The sequence below is a fragment of the Armigeres subalbatus genome, chromosome 1, assembly GCF_024139115.2.
Source record: "Armigeres subalbatus isolate Guangzhou_Male chromosome 1, GZ_Asu_2, whole genome shotgun sequence".
In the NCBI taxonomy this organism is placed as follows: domain Eukaryota; kingdom Metazoa; phylum Arthropoda; class Insecta; order Diptera; family Culicidae; genus Armigeres; species Armigeres subalbatus.
In genome coordinates this window covers 304,548,386-304,569,082 of record NC_085139.1, presented here as the reverse complement: position 1 = coordinate 304,569,082, position 20,697 = coordinate 304,548,386, and the positions used below count along the sequence as shown (strand labels likewise).

At 43.4% G+C, this 20,697-nt stretch overlaps 1 protein-coding gene across 1 annotated transcript in view; it reads left to right on the top strand.

The window, feature by feature from the left end:
* LOC134207863 (calcium/calmodulin-dependent protein kinase type II alpha chain) overlaps window positions 1–20,697 on the top strand; it is a 186,871-nt gene that overhangs the window by 24,269 nt on the left and 141,905 nt on the right. The gene's annotated exons all lie outside the window — the stretch shown is intronic.

The window sequence follows — 20,697 nt, the reverse complement described above, 5'->3', positions numbered from 1 at the left end:
TGTTGTGAGAATTCATCTAATAACGGAGTAATAGCGCTAGTTGTAGTAGCTTAAACTAAATGATTGGAATGTTGTTATCATTTAGTCCAAGTTACTGAAAACTCCAAAACTGCTTTGGAAATACCCCCAAGGAAATTACTTCAGAAGTTCCCTCCAAAATTCTTCCAAGAGTTTCTCTAGAGATTCATCCACGAGTTCTTTCGGGAATTTCTCAAGAAATTCCTTCGGAAATTCCTCTAGGATATCCGCGGGAGTACACCCAGGAACTACTCCAAGAATTCCAATTCTCCTTCTAAGGAAACCCTGAAGTTCTTCTACAAATTAATCCCTAAAATCCTCCAGGAGTTGTTCCTGAAATTCTCACAGGACTTCTTCGAGAAACACCTTCAGAAGTTCCTTCGTCAACATATCTTCCAGAAATTGCTCTAGGAGCCCCTACGGAAATTCAGCAAGCATTTCTTCCGGAAATTCCTCGAGGAAACCCTACGAATAATCCTTCAGCAATTCCTCCAGATAATGATCCAGGAGTTTTTCCGGAAATTCCTCCAAGAGTTGTTTCGAAAGACTGCCAAGACTTTTCTCAAAAATTCTTCCAAGAGTTCCTTTAGAAATTACCACAAATCGGATGTACTTCCAGGAGTTTCTTCGTAAATTCCTCCAAACGTTCTAACGGTAATTCCTCCAAGAAATTCCTCAAGTAGTTCCTTTGGAAGTTCACGCTCGAATTCCTCCAGAAATTCCTTCAGGAGTTTCTGCGGGAAATCCGCCAGGAGTTTTTCCAGAAATTCATCTCGAAATTCCTCCAGGAGTTCTCTCGAAAATTCCTCAAGAAGCTCCTTCGGAAATTCCTCCTTAAACTCACCTAGGAATTTCTCCTGAAATTCCTGTAGTATATAAGATCAGGTCTATGAAATATTGGAAATAAAATAATCATTTGTGTTATTAGCAATCATTCAATTTCGAATTAGAATATACCTCTTTGTAGTGTATTTCTTTCAAGCGTGTAGCACGCTACCTTAGACTTCAATATATTTATTTTGATTCTATTATTATTAATTATTCAGTCTAAGGCCGAAGTGGCCTGTGCGGTATATAAGAGTCTTCTCCATTCGGCTCGGTCCATGGCTACACGTCGCCAACGGACGGAGGGTCCGCAAGTTATCTTCCACCTGATCTATCCACCTTGCCCGCTGTGCTCCTCGCCTTCTTGTGCCCGTCGAATCGTTATCGAGAACCATTTTCAACGGGGTTACTGTCCGACATTCTGGCTACGTGCCCGGTCCACCGCAGTCGTCCGATTTTCGCGGTGTGAACGATGGATGGTTCTCCCAGCAGCTCATGCAACTCGTGGTTCATTCGCCTCTTCCACGTACCGTCCGCCATCTGCACCCCACCATAGATGGTACGCAGCACTTTCCTTTCGAAAACTCCCAGTGCGCGTTGGTCCTCCACGCCCTTCGTATTACTCCCTCTAAAAGATGTTGAATAGCAGACACGAAAGACCATCACCTTGCCGTAACCTTCTGCGCGTTTCGAAGGGATTCGAGAATGTCCCTGAAACTCGAACTACGCACATCACCCGATCCATCGTCGCTTTGATCAACCGTGTCAGTTTATCCGGAAATCCGTGTTCGTGCATTAGCTGCCATAGCTGGTCCCGATCGATTGTATCATATGTGGCTTTGAAGTCGATGAATAGATGATGTGTGGGCACGTTGTATTCGCGGCATTTCTGCAGTACTTGGCGAATGGCGAACACCAGGTCCGTGGTGGAGCGTTCGCCCATAAAACCCGCCTGTATCCGGGTACCCACGGACTTAAAATGATCATAACATTGTCAGTTTTTCACCGATTTTGACGATTTTGGTTGCTGCAGATGCAGGAACTTACCCGCTATTCGATACATGTTACAGAGAACCGATTCGGTAACCGGAATTCCGGATTAACTGGGCCAAGTCCCAAAGTATGTGTAAATTGAAGATATATATTCAACCAAATGAAGATTTCTTGCGTCACGACTAATGAACTTCGTTGGAAATTTAAAGAATATAACTTAACTACGTTACAGGACCATCTTATGAATTAATCCCGGAACGGTTATTCCGAAAACAGGTTCTCGTCGGGCTTAAAGTGGCCACAAACTTATTTTGAAGAAACCCTGGCAATATGGGTATCAAAATTCATGAAATTGTATCGGAAGCATGATCTGATAAGTAATTGGACCATAGGATGGTTTGATAACGGACTGGTCATCCTGGAACAGGTTTCCGTGGGGCCTGAGGTGGCCACAAACTCGTTCTGAAGAAACCTTAGCAATATGGGTATCAAAATTCATGAAATTGTATCGGAAGCATGATCTGATAAGTAATTGGACCATTGGATGGTTTGACAACGGACCGGTCATCCTGGAATAGGTTCCCGTGGGGCCTAAAGTGGCCACAAACTTATTTTGAAGAAACCCTGGCAATATGGGAATAGGTTCGTGAATAGGTTCCCGTGGGGCCTAAAGTGGCCACAAACTCATTCTGAAGAAACCTTAGCAATATGGGTATCAAAATTCATGAAATTGTCTCGGAAGCATGATCTTTTGGGTTATTATGCCATAAGATGGTTTGACAATGGACCGGTCATTCTCAAACAGGTTTCCGAGGGGTCCCTCCGTTAGAAGAAACACTCACTATCTTCTTTTTCCGTTATTTCTTGTCAAAAAGACTTAAAAATTCTTGACAGGTACTCAGAAATGATTTATAATGAACCACAGACATAAAAAGCACGACTAAAATTTTCAAAAATTTTTGTTGTGACAAAATGGGTCAAAAACGTGACAAAATCGGGACGTGATAAAATCGGGTCGAAAATGTGATAAAGTCGGAGGTAAATAAAATCGGGGAGTGACAAAATCGGGTCAACACTGTGTAACTTTTCACTTCTCTCTTCTCTCTTTTCACTTTTCTCTTCTCTCTTCTCATTTCTCTCATTTCACTTTTTTACTTTCCACTTTTCACTGCTCACTTCTCACTATTCACTCCTCACTTCTCATTCAACCCAATAACCATTCGGCCTAACAGCCATTCAGCCTGATGACCAAACATCAGTCCCATCTTCTTGGAAAACATGTTTCCGACAATATTCCAAGAATTTTGATGCCAGGGTGTCTTCTAAATGAGTTTGTGGCCACTAAAGGCCTTTCGGGAACTTGTTCTAGGATGACTGTTCTGGTTGATATCCATCTTATGGTTCCAACTTTATGGATAACATATTTCCGAAACAATTCCAAGAGTTTAGATACCCATATTGCCAGGGTTTATTTTAAATGAGTTTTTGGTCCCTACGAGCCTTCCGGGAACCTGTTCCAGAATGACCGTTCCGGTTCATATCCATCCTATGGTCTCAACTACATGGAAAACATGTTTCCGGAACAATTCCAAGAACGTTGATACCCATATTGCTAGGGTTTATTCTAAATGAGTTTTGGCCCCTATGGGCCCTCCGGGAACCTGTTCCAGAATGACCGTTCCGGTTCATATCCATCCTATTGTCTCGACTACATGAATAACATGTTTCCGGAACAATTCCAAGAATTTTGATACCCATATTGCCAGGGTTTATTCTAAATGAGTTTTTGGCCACTACGGGCCCTCCGGGAACCTGTTCCAGAATGACCGTTCCGGTTCATATCCATCCATGTGATCACGTGGTTCTTATACGTTGGGAAGTGATAATCCTCGAATTTTCTGCGAAACTGGTAACTCAGGATACAAGAAATCATCATTTGGATTCTATAAGATCAACTTCTCCATTTCTGAGCCATGGTCTAGCAAATCCGGAACTCCGGTAACCAGGTAATCCGGATCGGTCCTATGTGACATGGATCGGATAGAGGATGAATTTCTTAATCCATAGCAAACGGAATCGTCCATATCGGTTGAAAACTGACGAAGTTATGGTCATACCAAAACGTGGGTACCCGGGTACCCTGTCGGTACGTTACGGGGTAAAAATATTCAGAAGCCCCTCCCCAAGTACCCCCTTACTGGATTTTCATTTTCGTACCACCCAAACCTTAATTTTGCCGAGTTTGAAGATGTCGAGGAGTTTCAATTTCCTGCGATGTTTAGAACCCTAAAAAAAATTCACTTGAAAACGAAAAAGGTACCCGGGTACCCTGTCGGTAACAAAAGGGTTAAATAGCTCTCCTGGTAGTTGGTCAACCCCAGGGGCTTTGTTGTTCTTCAGCCGGCCAATCTCCTCCTGGATTTCCTGGAGATCCGGAGCCGGTAAAATTAGGTCCTACGCGCGTTCTCCCAGGTCCATCACCATACCGCCATCTTCGTCTGCCACATCGCCATTCAGGTGTTCTTCGTAGTGCTGCCGCCACCTTTGGATCACCTCACGCTCGTTCGTAAGAAGGTTCCCGTTTATGTCCTTACACATATCAGGCTGTGACACGTGGCCCTTACGTGAACGATTTAACTTCTTATAGAAATTTCGTGTGTTATTAGCACGGTACAGTTGCTCCGTCTCTTCACGGTCTCGATCCTCCTGCTGGTGCTTTTTTATCCGAAATCTCGCCCATGCTGCATTCTTCTCTTCTACTAACTACTCACATTCGCCGTCATACCAGTCGTTTCTCTGATCCGGGGGCACAGTGCCAAGTGCAGCGGTTGCGGTGCTACCAATAGCGGATCGAATGTCTCTTCACCCATCTTCAAGAGACGCTGCGCCTAGCTGCTCTTCCGTTGGGAGTGCCACTTCCAGCTGCTGCGTGTATTCTTGGGCTAGTCTACCTTCTTGTAGTCGCCCAATGTTAAGTCGCGGCGTCCGACTTCGACGTGTGTTGTAGACCGTCGAGAATTTTGAGCGCAGGCATACTGCGACGAGAAATTGGTCGGATTCAATATTCGCACCTCAGTAGATGCGGACGTTCGTGATGCCTGAGAAGAATTTACCGTCGATTAGATCGTGGTCAATTTGGTTTTCTCCATGGAAGTGATCTACATGTGGCCTTGTGGATATTTTTGCGGGGAAAGAAGGTACTTCGGACTACAATTCCGCAGGAGGCTGCGAACTTTATGCATCGTTGGCCATTGTCATTCGATACGGTGTGCAGACTATCCGGTCCGATGACCGGTCTATACATTTCCTCCTTCCAACCTGTGCGTTCATGTCACCGATGACGATCTTGACGTTCCCGCAGTGGACATCCACATGTCTGCTCCAGCTGTGCATAGAACGCTTCTTTCTCGTCGTCGGGTCTCCCTTCGTGTGGGCAGTGCACGTTGATGATGCTATAGATGAAGAAACGGCCTTTCATCTTCAGCTTGCACACGATGGCGTATCTCACCCAGCACTATGAAGCCGGTTCCCAGCTCGTTGGTAGTGCCACAGCTGTCCTGTCCAGCAAATCTCCTGCAGCGCCACGACGTCGAAGTTGCGGGGATGTAATTTTGATTCTAGCCTTCATGGAAACAGATCGGAATAAGAGTGTCAAAATAGAGTGAGATTCAGTTTGCTGAGTGTTGTTAAGACGAACGGTCGAGACTAGATATCTCGTCCGGGTCACGACATTTCCTACAATAGTTCATACGGAGAGTTTGCCAGGAGTTCCTCTAGAAATTCCGCCCGAAATTGCTCCGGAAATAATTCCGATTTTTTTTCGCAAATGGTCTCACAAATTCTTCCAGGAAATCCTCCAGAAGTTTTTTTTTTCGAAAAGTCCTTCAGAAATTCCTCCGGAGATTCCTCCAAGAGTTCTTCCAGAAGTTTCATTGGAAGTTGCTCCTGAAATTCCTCCAAGAGTTCCTTCGATAATTCTTCCAGGAGTTATTTCGGAAATTCCTCCAATTCCTTCGAATATTTATTTAGGAATTCTTCCTGAAATCTCCCCAAGAATTTCTACTGAAAGTCCGCCAGGAGTTCTTCCTGAAATTTCTCCAGAAGTTCCTCTAGGAGTTCTTCCAGGAGCTCCTTCGGGGTAGCTTTGAAGGAGTATTGGAGTAATTTTCCTGCAGAAATTTCTAAGGAATTTTCGGAGTATCTCCAGGAGGAACATCTGGAGGAATTCAGGGTGGACTTTTCGTGGGAACTCTTGAGGGAAATTCATGGATAAATTTCCGAAGGGACTCTTGAAGGAATTTCCGTAGAAACTTCTTGAGGAATTTCTGGAGGAGCTCTTGAAGGAATTTCTTAAAAAACTTTCAGAGAATCTTCTGCATGAATTCGAGGAGGAATATGCGTGGGATTTTTGAAGGTGTTTTTGGATAAATTTCCTGAGGAATTCCTGAAGGTCTTTCCGAAGAAACTTCTTGAGGAATTTTCAGAAGAGCTCCAGGAGGAATTTCCAGAGGTAACCCTTGAAGAATTTAAGAAGGGAATAATTTTCCCAAATTCTTCCAGGCGATCTTTCTAATCCTTTCGGTAATTTGTGCAGGAATTCCTCTAAAAGATTCAATAGAAAAGGCGCCAGAAATTAATTCCAGAACAGCTGTCGCAAATTCATCCATAATTTTTTTTGGGAAATTCCGCTAGAAATTCCTACAGGAGTACCTACGGAAATTACTTCGAGAACTTCTTCAGGTGTGCCTCCAGATATTCCTCAAGGAGGACCGTCGGATATTCCACCAGGAGTTCCTGAGAAAATTCCTCCAGGAGTTCCTCCGGAAATATGTCCCAAAATTTCTGTCTCAGCCTCTCCAAGCCTCATCCAATTTGGATTCCGTGAGGATTGTCCTTAAGTGTTCGGAATATGAATCAAAACGGTATCATGCGCGCAGAAATTCTTCAGTTTAATGCATTTTCCTGGTGACAAAATAAAAGCAAAATAGAAACTTTTTTTGCTTAAGATGATGAATTTTAGCACAACTCTCCCAAACTGGCGTACCGTATTCAATTCCGTGACAGTGTCGACTGTCGACTTTCGATTGATTAATGGATAGAGCAACTTTAGCAAAATGCTGCACTTGGTAACAGTTTTGTCAACCTGCTGTCTAAAGATCAGCTTGCTATCTAGGTTAAGCCAAGGTAATCAACAGTATCAGCCCATTCCACCGGTATGCCTTTCAAGATGATTTTACAATCCGCAGCCGGAACAAGTCTAGGGGATCGGGAGTGAGGGAAGATATTGGTCTGTGTCTTTGCCGTGTTGATGCAGATCTTCCAGCTGGCGAAGTATTCTGTCAGGACATCCAGGCCTCGTTGGAGCTTCAATATGAGGGCTCTGATCACTCTACCATTGTAGATGATGGAAGTGTCGTCTGCAAACGGAGACAGAGTGCCGCCTCCAGGGAGTGCTGGCATGTCGGAAGTAAACAAATTAAATAACAGGTACCCGAGGATACTGCCCTGTCGATAAATCACTTTTTCAAAAGGCTTAGATAACGTTGGGAGAAGGCTGATTGGTCGATAGCTTTTAGGGGAGATTGGGTCCTTCCCAGGTTTCCTGATAGGGATCACTTTGGCTGACTTCCAGGCTGAGGGGAAGCTAAGCCGAAAAACATGGCAAGATGTTCCGAAAACGGGTCACCTATGTGCTTGATTTCCAAGTTGGAGATGTTGTCAAAACCTAGATCCATCATATTTTTGGAGCATAGGTCGACATTTCATCAGTTGCATTCGCCAACTCCTCCAAAAAGCCGTTGGGAAGTTGATCAAGATATTCTGTCCAAGACTGTGTAAGTGAACGAAGTGTCGGCATATCTGAGCAGCCAGAGTAATTAAACGGTCCGTTGAGTCATTGTTGTCTAATGGGATCAACGTTGGGGCGTGGACGTGTTTTGCTGTTCAAAATTTTAGTTAACTTCCTGAACGGTCCAGAAAAATAATCATTTCCGACGTCCACCATTATGTGCTTGATAATTTTGGTCAAGCGATTGCAGTCTGTCTTCAAAGATGGCTGATTAGTGCGTTGAAATTGCCTTCGTTTGACATTGCGCTGACAGATTAAATATTTGGTGAGTGTATCAAGGGTTAGGACATCGCCTCCTCGATAAAATGTAGCTGCCGGTCGATGCTCTCAGGCGTCTCGGGTTGTGTTTCGTAGTCGTAGTTGCGTCGGGTAAGATGGGGTCGATTTGCCGAGGATCCCACCTTGTAACAAACTCTTATGATGGTGTCCGTACGCCTGCAGAGTGGACGTCCTTACGCCCTCCAGACTAGCTCTCTTTGCTATTATGGGGTTCTCAGGGTCGGCTAGATACTTCCTCAAGGGGAACACAGGAAACTTATCGCAGCGGAAGCGGACAACACGATAGACAACGAAATGACATGCAACCGAGGGCTTAGCCTTGAAACAGAAAGTAAAGGTTGTACATTTTATACATCATTTATTGTGGGTTCATTGTTTACGTTAGTTTTGGGATGTTAGTTCGATGCGGCCGTTTGATGACGTTGGGTACCTTTAGAGTAGTCATGCGACATGAAGTAGGATACGCGGGTGACATACCTTTCGTGGCGCTTTTTGGTTGTGACGGGTTTGGATGTCCGGAACAGTGGAGAGGGTCCTCGAGTACGATGGTTGCGTAGCCTGGATGTGCTTCGAAGAAGATCTACGCGTTGGTTGGCTGTCCCAGAGCAGACTTGAGGTTGGACACGATGGTGGTGGCGTAGCCTTCATGTACGCCAGAGGCGTTTCACCGGTTGGATCGTGCTGTTGGTTGGATTGGTTCTCCCGAAGGTAGCGAATCTGGATGGGCAGTATTCTGCGGGTTGACTGACCCGGAACAAACTTGAGGTTGGACACGAAGATGGTTGCGCAGCCTTGGTGGACCTCGGAGGCGTTTCACCGTATGCCCGGAACAATGGTGAGACACACCGACGGTGATGGACCTGAATGGACACTATTCAGCGGGCTGCTGATCCGGAATAGCTTGAGGTGGCGTACGACGATAGTGACGGAGCAGGGGTTGACCGTAATCCGCAGGTTGACTGACCCGGAACTAACTTGGTTGGACACGTGGATGGGTGGACCGATTATGAGGTTATATTCGCCGAAATGGTCGGCTTGGATGGCGTTTCACGGGTTCTACCGGGCCGGATAGTATACTAGGATAGTATACTGGAATACCCGGGACCGACTAGTTGACCACCACTGCGTTCTCACCGGAAGGCCAGTACACGGGCTTAACCAATCTTCTCCGGTGTATGCAGGAGGCGATCCCATATTCACTCACTATTCCGGAGCACTGTTTTTTTCGACCGTCCACTCTCACGGTTCACCACCTTACCTTCTCCCCCGATCTCGAATCTCCTTTTCCTCGTTCCTTTCTCTTTTCGTTCGGGGCTTGGGTTACCCGATAGAATTTCGCTCGGATTGCCATAGCCTGAATCCATTTTTGTTTGTGTTCACATGGTTAAAGAAAAATAGTCAAAGAAACGTTATTTGACTATTTCACTTATTTATTTATTTATTTATTTATTTATTTATTTATTTGTACACATTCAACTGACTCATGTGGTCTTATTGAATAACTTATTAATAGTGTACAATGGCGTTACATTGAAATACTTCTCGGAATTAGCAATACGGACAAAAATTTCAAAATATTATCCTATTATCAACCTTACACTTTGGCATACACACTTGCAAATCTTCAACAGGCAATAATTACACAAAGCAAATTAAATTAATAGGCAAACATAACCTCAAAGAAAAAAAAATATTGAAGCAAACAACAAAACAAAATTTATGCACAAATACAGTTACGTTAAACTTTAGTTGGTTTCCACGTTTTCCTGGGCTTTTCGATAAACTCGCGATATTTTATTTCAGTCGGCCACATATGTGATTGCAACGCTATTCCCTTATATTTATTGTCAAGCATAACTTTAAATGATGCATAGTCAACTGAATTGCATTCTTTCCATTTAGGAACAAGTTTCTTAACTCTAATGGAACTATTATTTACTATCCCGAGCGATTGCATCACTAATAAACTGATCTCTTGCTCCGTTACCTGTCCATCGATGTTCGTCATAAATAAAGAGAAACTGTCGTTTCCACAAAACGGTTCTGAGTTTGGGAGCATCTCGGTTTGTAATGCAAATGAACTTGTTTCATTTTTGCGTCCTTCCTGGAGTTTCGTTGATCGAATTGGAGTGGAATGAGGTGGCTTTGCTTCTTCAAATCGTTTATTTACTTCCTCGGCGTCGTCCATTGACGAAATCAGTTCCTTCAAAGCGCTGACCTTTGCTGTGATGTCATCGGCTAGCTCTGCAACAGCAGATCGGGATACACAATTTTTTGGATCATCTGATTTCGAGTGCTGATGGCGTTGACGATCATGGAACGCAGAGAGGCAATCATCACACAGCCATATAATGTTCCGAACAAGACAACAAACACTAGTCTCGGAAAGGCCGACACAGCTAGCGTGAAACGTTCTGTAACATTCTCCCTCGCATACAACAAACAATTGAGCTCTGCAGTCCACTTGTAGCAGGCACTTTCCACAACACATGATTGGTTCGGCTTCACAAATGAGGTAAATGATGGCGCACCTTGAGCTGGTAGGAATGGTTGTGTTTTTCGCAATTCTCTTCCAAAATCGAGATACAAATCCTGTTCACAGTTACTGCAATCGATACTGCGATACACTAATGCCAACAATATTCAATTTGTTCGAGTTTTAACAACTTTTCTACGGGATTTCGAGGCAATTAAACGGACATCAGCAAAAACGTCAACACTTGCTTAGCATGCAACTTTCAATGGGTAACTCAACTATGGGTAACTATGTGCAAACTCTCACATTTCTGCTTTAGTACTTTGTTTTTATGATGCAATAAAGTTGGGGTATTGTCAGTTCGTTGGCTTATTGTGACCTTATACTGTAACAAACTCCAGCACCACCGGATAGTGGTCAGAGCTGAGATCTTGATGCAACACCGGTGGGGAAGTGTCAACAGAAGCCGACGGAACAGGCTCAGAGTGAGCTCCATAATTTTCTTCCTGGGAGTAGAGGTTTTCGGGCTGCTTGTCTGTGGGGGCATCGATCCCCACGTTCCCCAGGCGGATGGGAGAGGATTCCGCAATGGTGGAGTTTTGGCGGCGGCCGCGAGGCGTTGCTGTACAGACGAGACCGGGACACTGGTTGCCCTCTATTGGTTTGGCTGGAGAGGTTCGGATCAGTGTTCAACAGTGGAGGGTGGACATTGCTTTTTTTTTTTTTTTTGTCTATATTAAGGAGACTTTCAGCCCGAGGCTGGCTCGTCTCCGCGGACATTGCTGTTAATTCGATGGCGGAGGTGATTCACGTCTTCGTCCTGGCTGTTTTTTTTTCGATGAAGCCTTTTTGTAATAAATAAACTCGGCACGTATGAAGCAGGAACGACTGCTGCCCTCGTGATTAGCACCGCAATTGGCACACTTGACTACAGCGGCTTTCTCTATCGGCTGGCATGTTGAGGTTTGGTGCGCTCCGACGCACTTATTACAGCGGGGCTTCGTATGGCAGTTCCTGGGGTGGCATTGCGCACCTCGATTCGAAACGAACAAACCATGAAAGCTGTCATACGAGAGAGCTGTCGAAAGGAGATGCGCAATGAGGCCCCTGGTTCCGCGGCCGCTTAGAGCCACACGGTTGCTGATCATCATCCGATGTTTGTGAATGATTTTATCAGCTTTGCTTCTTATATAAACAACTAGGGTAAGACACCCAGAAATCGCCCTCCCCCCAGTTTTCGCCCACCTATTTTAAAATCTTCATTTCTCGAAAACTAGTTGTTGGAAACAGATAAAGATCAGGTTTTTTCATGATTGATTGATGCTTGTATGGAAAAACCTTAACTGTAACTGTTTTCAACAACTAGTTTACGAGAAATGAAGATTTTAAAATGGGTGGGCGAAAACTGGGGGGAGGGCGATTTCTGGGTGTCTTACCCTACACGAATTTGGCTCCTCGTATTTTTGTTCGTTCTACATAATATCTTCCTCCTGCTCTAATATATTTTGGCAGGATTCAACGGTTATGCAGTACATATTAGTGCTGTCCAATGAGAGCTTGAAGTAGCTCGAAGTTTCTCCCTGTCCTGCTCATGCCCATTTGTTGACAAAAAAGAACAAGCAGGACGGGAACAACTTCGAGCTGCTTCGAGCTGCTCATTGGACAGCATTATTTTCTCTTGAGAAAAACATTATTAAAATAAGTCATGCAAAAATATCTTAAATTTAATTTAATTTAGTTGTTGTCTAACAATTATGTGTGGACAAACGCTCTATGATGCACTACGACGAAGCATCAAGTTAAGTTGGTCTTAAGTTTTCATTTTTGGATGACTTAAATATTAATAAATCATTCCGTAGTATTACGTCCCAGAGCTATCAGCAAACTAGTATCCAATTGGGGCACTACACTGTCGAAGTAAGTCCTAATCGAAACCGCATCTCGTGTAACTTCTCGATAAAGAAACTCTCGTTACGGTTTATCATCAATATTACTCCCCGGTACACAGTAATCACTATTTATGAACTTTGAAACTCATTATAAAACTTTTCCATCCCGGTGGTTTCCTTCGACCGGGTTTCTTTCATCCCATCTATGGCAACCTCTTTCATCTTCCTTCTGGATGGTGTTCGGTGATTCCCATAATCGTGCCCCCATCATCGCCTTCTGATGGAGCGGGCAGCCTTGAACTCGACCCCCATCACCAGACACAATCGATAGGAAGCACCAAGAACAAAGCTCCCGGTAGCCAGCAGCGACCTAATCGGGCAGTGTGCAGAGGGAGAAAAAAATGTCATTTTTCGATATCTAACGACCATCGCGCGCCTCGCAGCGTCAAAGACAATCGCAGTGTAGTCGTTGAAAATCATCGTCAACAAAGGAAAACAAATGCCACCGACCGGCGTTGTCGTCGCCTACTTTCGATCAATAACGAATAAAAGCCAAACGAACGACAATCGTTTCGCTCCCCGAGTCATCGATTAACGATTTGTATTTTTGTATTATAGGGAAATCCCTTTCCATCCGCCGGCAGCGCAGCGCGGTCGTTAGACGGCATTTATTGATGTTTCGTTACATGGCAGTAACATCACTCAAAAAGGGGGCAACCTACTGGCGAAGAATTTATTACAGAGTGATGATCCTATTCTTTTCAGCAGTTTTGTAGATTTATTGCATTTAATGATTTGATTTGATGACTAATTATTGAGTACAGATTCTCAAAGTCACCAGATGGCTCTTGCCATTTTTCTCGTTGACGATCGTAACCTTCTGACGATTCCGAATCACTTCCTAATGTATGGTCATTCAATTTTGCACCCCACAATTTGTCTCCCGGAATCATATACATTTATGATTATTTTCATATGTATTTTCTCCTAGCAAATAACTGATGCCATCCAAACATTGAAAAAAAAATCGCTTAATATTTGACAATTTTTGTAATTCAAAAGAGTTTCCGGTTTAATTTATAACGCTTTAGACTAGAAATTTCTTACGAAAAAACTCAACATGCGTTCGCTTTTCCCATTTTAGCGACGATAGACTGAGGGAGGCGCTTGGTGCATTATAAAATTTATGACCAGATGGTGCAATCTTATGCCCTATAGCAAGTATTATACGGTATCTATGTTTGGGATGCATGGCCTGGAGTTGATTCAAATAGAATAGGCCAATTAATTGAATTTCAACAATGGAATGTCATGCAGGACTTATTCAAATTCATCTTGATTTCCCAATGCATCCCGATGTCATGCTGGGGGAGCTTTGGGTTGTGTCATTGTGTATTTTTATTACCACCCATCGGAAGGAAATTGGATGAAGATTTTGTTTTCTGTTCCCTGCTGGCTTCCACCTGAGCTCTTATTTGAATCACGACATTGTGAGGAATGGTTATTGCTTCGGGAGCCGTCATTTGTAACATAAATGCGATAAATATTAGATGAGATTCTTGACTAGGACGTACCGCCATGGAGAAACAAGATTGTATCGTGGAGGTGTAAATATTTCAGATATTATTATTGTGTATTGATTTGGTCCAAAGGATTCAGAGGACGGTTGATTTATTTATTTCAAACGATCATTTTGCACCAAGGTTGAACGGTACCTCATTCAAACGGGGTTTATTTTTAATTTTTCTGGTTACTCTATTTGCATCAGAAAAACTGGTTTCTGGCTGCTCTTTCTGCTGGTTTGTTTTGATTCTGCATTCCGTTTCACGATGTTCCATTTTTCTTTTCTCGATTCCACGTGGACGTCATCATGTCCTTTCTGGATAACCGCGGGGAATACAGCAGGGTGCCAAGCCAGTACCACCAGAAAGGAAGGATACTGCCAAAACGTTGGGAGAAGGTCATTAAAACGGCTGACCCTAAGGAATGGCAGGGGCAAGTGTCTCCACCAAAAAGGGTGCTGAAGTTCAGAAGGTGACAGAAGAGGTGCTGGGTAATGGGGTGCATGTTAAGGCCCTATGCCCAGTAGAAGTAGACTCTGGAAGGGGGAAGGGTCGTTTGGCCTAAACCCATTCGGCCGGAAGCCATTTGACCGAACGAACCATTGGGCCGAAACCCATCTGGCCGAACAGGTCATTTGGCCGAATAAATTATTTGGCCAAATAGGTCATTTGACATCTCACTTCTCACTTCTCAATCATCATTTCTCACTTCTCACTGCCAAATTGAGAAATAAGAAGATAGAAATTATGAGTGAGAAGAGAGGCGTCTCGCTTCTTACTTCGCTCTTCCCACTTTTCACAGTGAGAAATGAGGATTGAGAAGTGAGATGTAAGACGTCAAATGACCTATTTGGCCAAATGATTTATTCGGCCAAATGACCTGTTCGGCCAAATGACTTTCGGCCTTATGGTCTGTTCTACCAAATGGTACATTCGGCCAAACAGCTTTAGGCCTAATGGCCTTGGGTCAAATGGCATTCGGCCGAAAAGCAAAGTGAGAAATAAGGATTGAGAAGTTAGAAGTGAAACGTCATATGACCTATTCGATGCTGGGTCATTATGCCGGACGGTCATTAGGCCGAATGGCCATTAGGCCGCGAATGAGAAGTGTGGAGTGGGAACCGAGAAGTGCGAAGTGAATAAAGGAAGAAGGAAGAAAGAAGGAGATAGAAAATAGAAGGAAGAAGGAAAAAGAAAAGGAAAGAAATAAGAAGAAAGAAAGAAGAATGTAGAAGGAAAATGCGAAAAAGAAAGAAAGAAGAAATAATGAAGACAAGAGAAGGAAGAAAGAAGAAAAAGAAAATAAGAAGGAAGAGGGAAAAAGAAGGGAAAAGGATGAAGAAGAATAAAGAAGGAAGAAGGACGAAAAAATAAAGAAGGAAATGTGAAGAAGAAAGAAGGAAAAAAGGAAGAAGGAAGAGGAAAAAGGAAGTAGAAAGAAAGAACAAGAGAGAAGGAAGAAAGAAGCAAAAAAGAATAAGGAAGTATGAAGAACAAAGAAAGAAGAATGAAAGAAGGTAGATGGAAGAAGGAAGGAAGAAGAATGAAGAAGGAAAAAAGGAAGAAGGAAGAAGTAAGAAGGAAGAAGGAAGAAGGAAGAAGAAAGAATGAAGAAGGAAGACGGAAGAAGGAAGACGGAAGAAAGAAGAAGGAAGAAGGAAGGAAGAATAATGAAGAAGGAAAAGGAAGAAGGAAGACGGAAGAAAAAAGAAGGAAGAAGGAAGAAGGAAGAAGGAAGAACTATAACGAAAAAGGAAGAAGAAAAAAAATGTGGATGAAGGAAGAAGCAAGAAGTAAGAAAGAAGAGGAAAAAAGGATAAAGGAAGATAGACAAAAGAAGAATGAAGAAAAGAGAAAGAAGAAAGAAGGGAAAATAAAGAATATAGAAGGAAGATGAAGGGAGAAAAAAGAATGAAGGGAAAAAAAGAATGAAGGGAAAAAAAGAATAAAGAAGGAAGAGGAAGAAGGAAGAAAGAAGAAAAATGAAGGAAGAAAGAAGGATGAAGAAAAATAAAAGAAGAAGGGAGAGGAAGAAGGAAGAGGATATAAAAAAAAGAGGAGAGATAGAAGAAGGAGCAAGCAAGAAGGGAGAAGGAAGAAGGGGTAAGGTGAAGGAATAATTTCTCATTTTTCACTTTTTGCTTCTTTCTGCTCATTCGGCCTAATGACCGTTCGACCTAATGACCATTCGGCCTAACGACCTTCGGCCAAATGGCCTGACACCGACCTACTCAACCAAATGACTTTCGGTGCAATAGTCTGTTCGGCCAAATGGTATATTCGGCCAAACAATTTTCGGCCAAGTGGCAATTGGCCGAACGATTTTTGGCCAAACGGCTTTTACCCCGTTTTTCCAAAGAACAGATTCTCAAAATAACTTCTTCTTATCTGCATATATGCTTCCTTACGTTTCATCTGCTGTACGAGCATTATCTCGCCTTTATAATCCCACCACGTCTCCTTTTTTAGTCCGGACCTTGGATATAAACTTGTCTAAGTTTGCAGATGCACTAAGTCGCGAGTTGTGCTAAGCGCTTCGTCAACAATATATAACTATGCACACATACACACCACAGCCAGTGTACCGGAACGATCGACAACATCTGGCAAAATGACTTCCTTCCTCCGCGGCGAGGGATGGGGTGTCTTTTGCACCAAGACACGATACACGAAGAAACAACCTCCCGGCCCCCAGTCCGCCCCAATAAGTGGTTGTACATAGCGCCGCGCCGTATCAGCCCGAACCAAACTTGGCGTACACATATATACGTAGTTCCACCTCCACCAAGCGCAAGCCGTCGTCTCAGTTCAGAGTTGATGAATAAAATATTGCAATTACTCTTTTCAATTTACCACCCTCCCGGCCAGGACTCGCTCGCTGGTTCGATGCTTTTCCCATCGAAAGTTCCGTCGCGCGCGCCCCCTCCCTCCAGAAAAGCACTGCCCCGTAACTATGCTTCTTCCGGGCTCCCTGCGCCAACGCATCTCCTTCGCAGGAGCGTTGCTCCTGGAACCCATCCCAACCCACCGGGCAACGACGTCAGTTTAATCAGTATTATCGTTATAGATCATATTTAGAATTCTGGCAGTATAGCTTATTCGTCTTGTAATTATATACGCCATCTCATCAAATATTCAACGAGCGAACGCCCGGCCTTCTCATCCACCCCCGGCCCGGGGACCCGGGGAACGAGCGCCGCCCGCTCGGTGGTGGCGGTCGTTCCAGTCGGTTTGAAGGATAATGGGGCTTCCAGTCTGCTAGTCAGCGGGAGCATCTCAAAGTCAAAGCATAGATACTTACACTAAACGAGACGATTGATTCGTTTTTGTATTCCTGCATATTGAACAACAATGGTTTGTATTCCGTTCGTTTGCGTTCCGTCGTTAGCTTTTTTCTTTTTTGGATTGAATTTCGGGGATTCAAGAACCGATGTAAAACGATACGATGGAATGTTTATGACGGATTTCATCTCGAGGAAGCGGCTGTAGATTGACTGAGGAGCTATCAGAACTGATTGTTTCACGTAAATATGTTGGGGCATATTTCTGGAAAGTACGGTTCGGTTTATATACCTACTTTGCTGTAGGCTTTATTGGTTTACAAAAGTTAAACAGTTCATGCAACTTTCCTTTTCTCAGGGGCATTGATGTTCTTTTTCTTTTAGAATAATAAAAATTATATCGATATTCAACAATGTATCCAAGGGCTATTTATTCTTTGTTTGCTGGACAATTGTACATTAATGAGCGTGTTGTGGAAAATGGAAAAGTTAAATCCCTTGGAACGTTCTTGAACTGGGGCTCAGTTCCAAAAGTACCATATACAAGAAGTTCACAACTCTTAACTTGTTTGACCACTCTGCGGTTGGATAATATTTAAAATCTCACAGCGATGAGCTACACGACTCCTAACTCTTAGAGTACACAGGATTCTGTTTTTACACGTTTTTTTTCGCTCGTATTTTTGATCCAGTGACTTCATTTCACCACCAAATTCTTTGCAATACCTATGTTTCAAAAAATTTATATCCAGCTTTTTACGGGTTGATGCCTGCGTCCACCACCATGCTGTGCACTATAATATTTATAGACGGATCTCAGCAATCGGTGATTCATACAAGATTTTTTTTGTTTACAACATTAAAGTGTCATAATTTTTCCTGGAACTCGAGCATGCTTTTTTATCTTGGTTTAATGTTCCATCTGTATTAAAACATATCATTTATTTCTACTTCTTTTAGGTGTCTGTGAGTACGGTACATGGGACATGCCTTTGGATTAATGGTTAACGAGGTTTCATGCATTATTTCAAGAATAAATGACACACTCGTTCTAAACAGTGTGGTATTATAACACTTGCTATGGTTTTGCGGCCAGAGATCAATAATGTATGTCATCTAAAATATGAGTTGAATGAATTTTTGTTTGAAATTTTGAATTAATTGTCTTAAAGCCGCCCGTTTTCTCTCCTCAATTAAGGATAAAATACAATATCTACTAATTACAGAACTCCTCATGAGAGGAAGAGCGTAATGAGATACATCTTTTCTCTCACATGGGCTTATTTCACGAGTAGAGAGACGAGACGAATTATTATTTCATTGATCAAAGTCGAATGCTCTTATGTCAAATTCGTATACTATAGTCGATTCACGAGAGAATAACCGGAAAGTTCGTCCTACTTCACTCGAAAAATACGAACAATTTTAAAATGACTTTTTATTCATTTCTTGAAATGCCTAAAATGGAAGAATGGTTAGTACCTAATAAAGAAAATACTGAAGTGTGAATTTCATTGTTATTTAAAAATAAACAATCTAAAAATCTCCGTTGGTAACGAGAAAGATTATAACTCTACTTCATGACTACCTACCAAGATATTATTTTAAATTTATTATTTTAGGTTCACAGCATATGTCAAATTCGATTCACCCCTTGTTAATTTATGGCTGGCGTAAAAATCTGGATTCATAAAAATAAAGTTCTGTCTGTCTGGACCTTATAGACTCGGAAACTACCGAAGCGTTCATCTTAAAAAATTGTATGCAGAGGTTTCTGGAGCCGCGGATGGTTCTTAAGATGGTTCGAAGCCCCTCCCCGCTTTGGAAAGAGGGGCTCTCATACAAATGAAACATTAATTTCTTCATAACTCAAGAATTAATCAATCAAATAGAACCAAATCTGGCATGTTGATGTTTAGGAAGGGAAGATATATTTCTGTGGTGGTTCGAAACCCCTCTCCCTTCTGGGAAAGGGGGCTACCAAACAAATGAAACAGAATATTCTGCATAACTCGAGAACTACTTAGAGAATAAATCAATTTTAGGCAAAACGAAGTTTGTCGAGTCTGCTAATTCTGAATAAATCAAACTAAACATTTAAGAAGAGTGCAAAATAGAGAAAATGTAAATCGTGTAAAAACAGAATCCAGTGCATTCTGATCTCTCTATTCATTTGAACACTCGGATAAAAACATAAAAACACAACATCATCTTTAATGTTCAAGAACTGGTGATTAAAAAATAAGCAATGACAGGGGCCCTCCATTACTTCTAGCATTCTTCTGGGAGATAGGCAGTACTTATTGTACTCGCTCATTCACGCTCACACAGGCACTGGGTGCTTTCTCTAACACACTCTCTGACACTCTCTCTGACGCACCATATGAGTCTTACTTGGATGCTCACCCTTTACGCATCATGTAGGTATGTGGGACTAACTTCGATGCTCACCCTGCCATGCCTCGAGGTGGCGACTATGGTTGCCGCTCGCTGCGACACTATTTCCTCAGCATGTGCAAACCTCTCATTCACATCCCCGCAATCAGCCTGTTTTCGCTCTAACTAACCAATCACAAGTTAGGCACTGCGTTCCACTTCTCCACCGCTTGGCACATCCTCTGCATAAGGGTATCCGGGGTTGTGTCTGACCGCAAACGTCTAGCTTTCGACGTCGAAACGAGAACATACGAACAGTATGTGCTCTGCAGTTTCATCAACACCTGGGCAGTCCCTCTGAAACCCATCAAGCGGTACGTGCCCTCCAGCTTCCGCAGGCAACTGGTTACCCCCAGAGCTCTCGCCCAGGACGGGCCTCCGTAACTAAGAATAGATACGGCAACGCTTGCCGGTAGCACGTCTACTGGGCAACATCTAGGAACTGTTGGACATCATCCTCGATCATGCCGCAACAGCAGTCGAAGCCCTCTTGTACGCATAGTCGACATGGCTGACAAAGGTCAAGTTGTCATCAATTACGACTCCAAGGAGCATCAAACTCCGTTTTGATGCGATCCCGACTTCACCCACGTGACTCACTGCATGTTGAACCGACTTGCGGTTGTTGACGATAACCACCTCCGCCTTAGGTTGAGCGAGCTGCAGGCCTCTAGCGCTCACCCAATCCTCCGCCGTGCTGATCGCGTGTGCTGCGATCAGTTCTGCCTCGGAAATTGACTCCTCGTAGACCTCCAAGGCTACGTCATCGGCAAAGCCGACGATCTTAACATCAGGAGGGAACTTTAGCTTCAGAACTCCGTCGCACATGAGGTTCCATACTACCCGGCCCAGTATTGAACCTTGCGGAACTCCTGCGGTAATAGGAACGCTTCTCTGACCAGCATCGGTCTCAAATAATAGTACACGCTTCTGGAAATAGCTTTCCAAAATCCGGTACAAGCCTACCGGCAGGGTAAGCCAGTGTAACGAGAGCGTGATGGCATCCCAACTTACGTTGAATTCGTTTTTCACATCAAGTGTCACTAACGCAGAGTATCGAATGCCTCGCCTTTTCTGTTGGATCGCTATC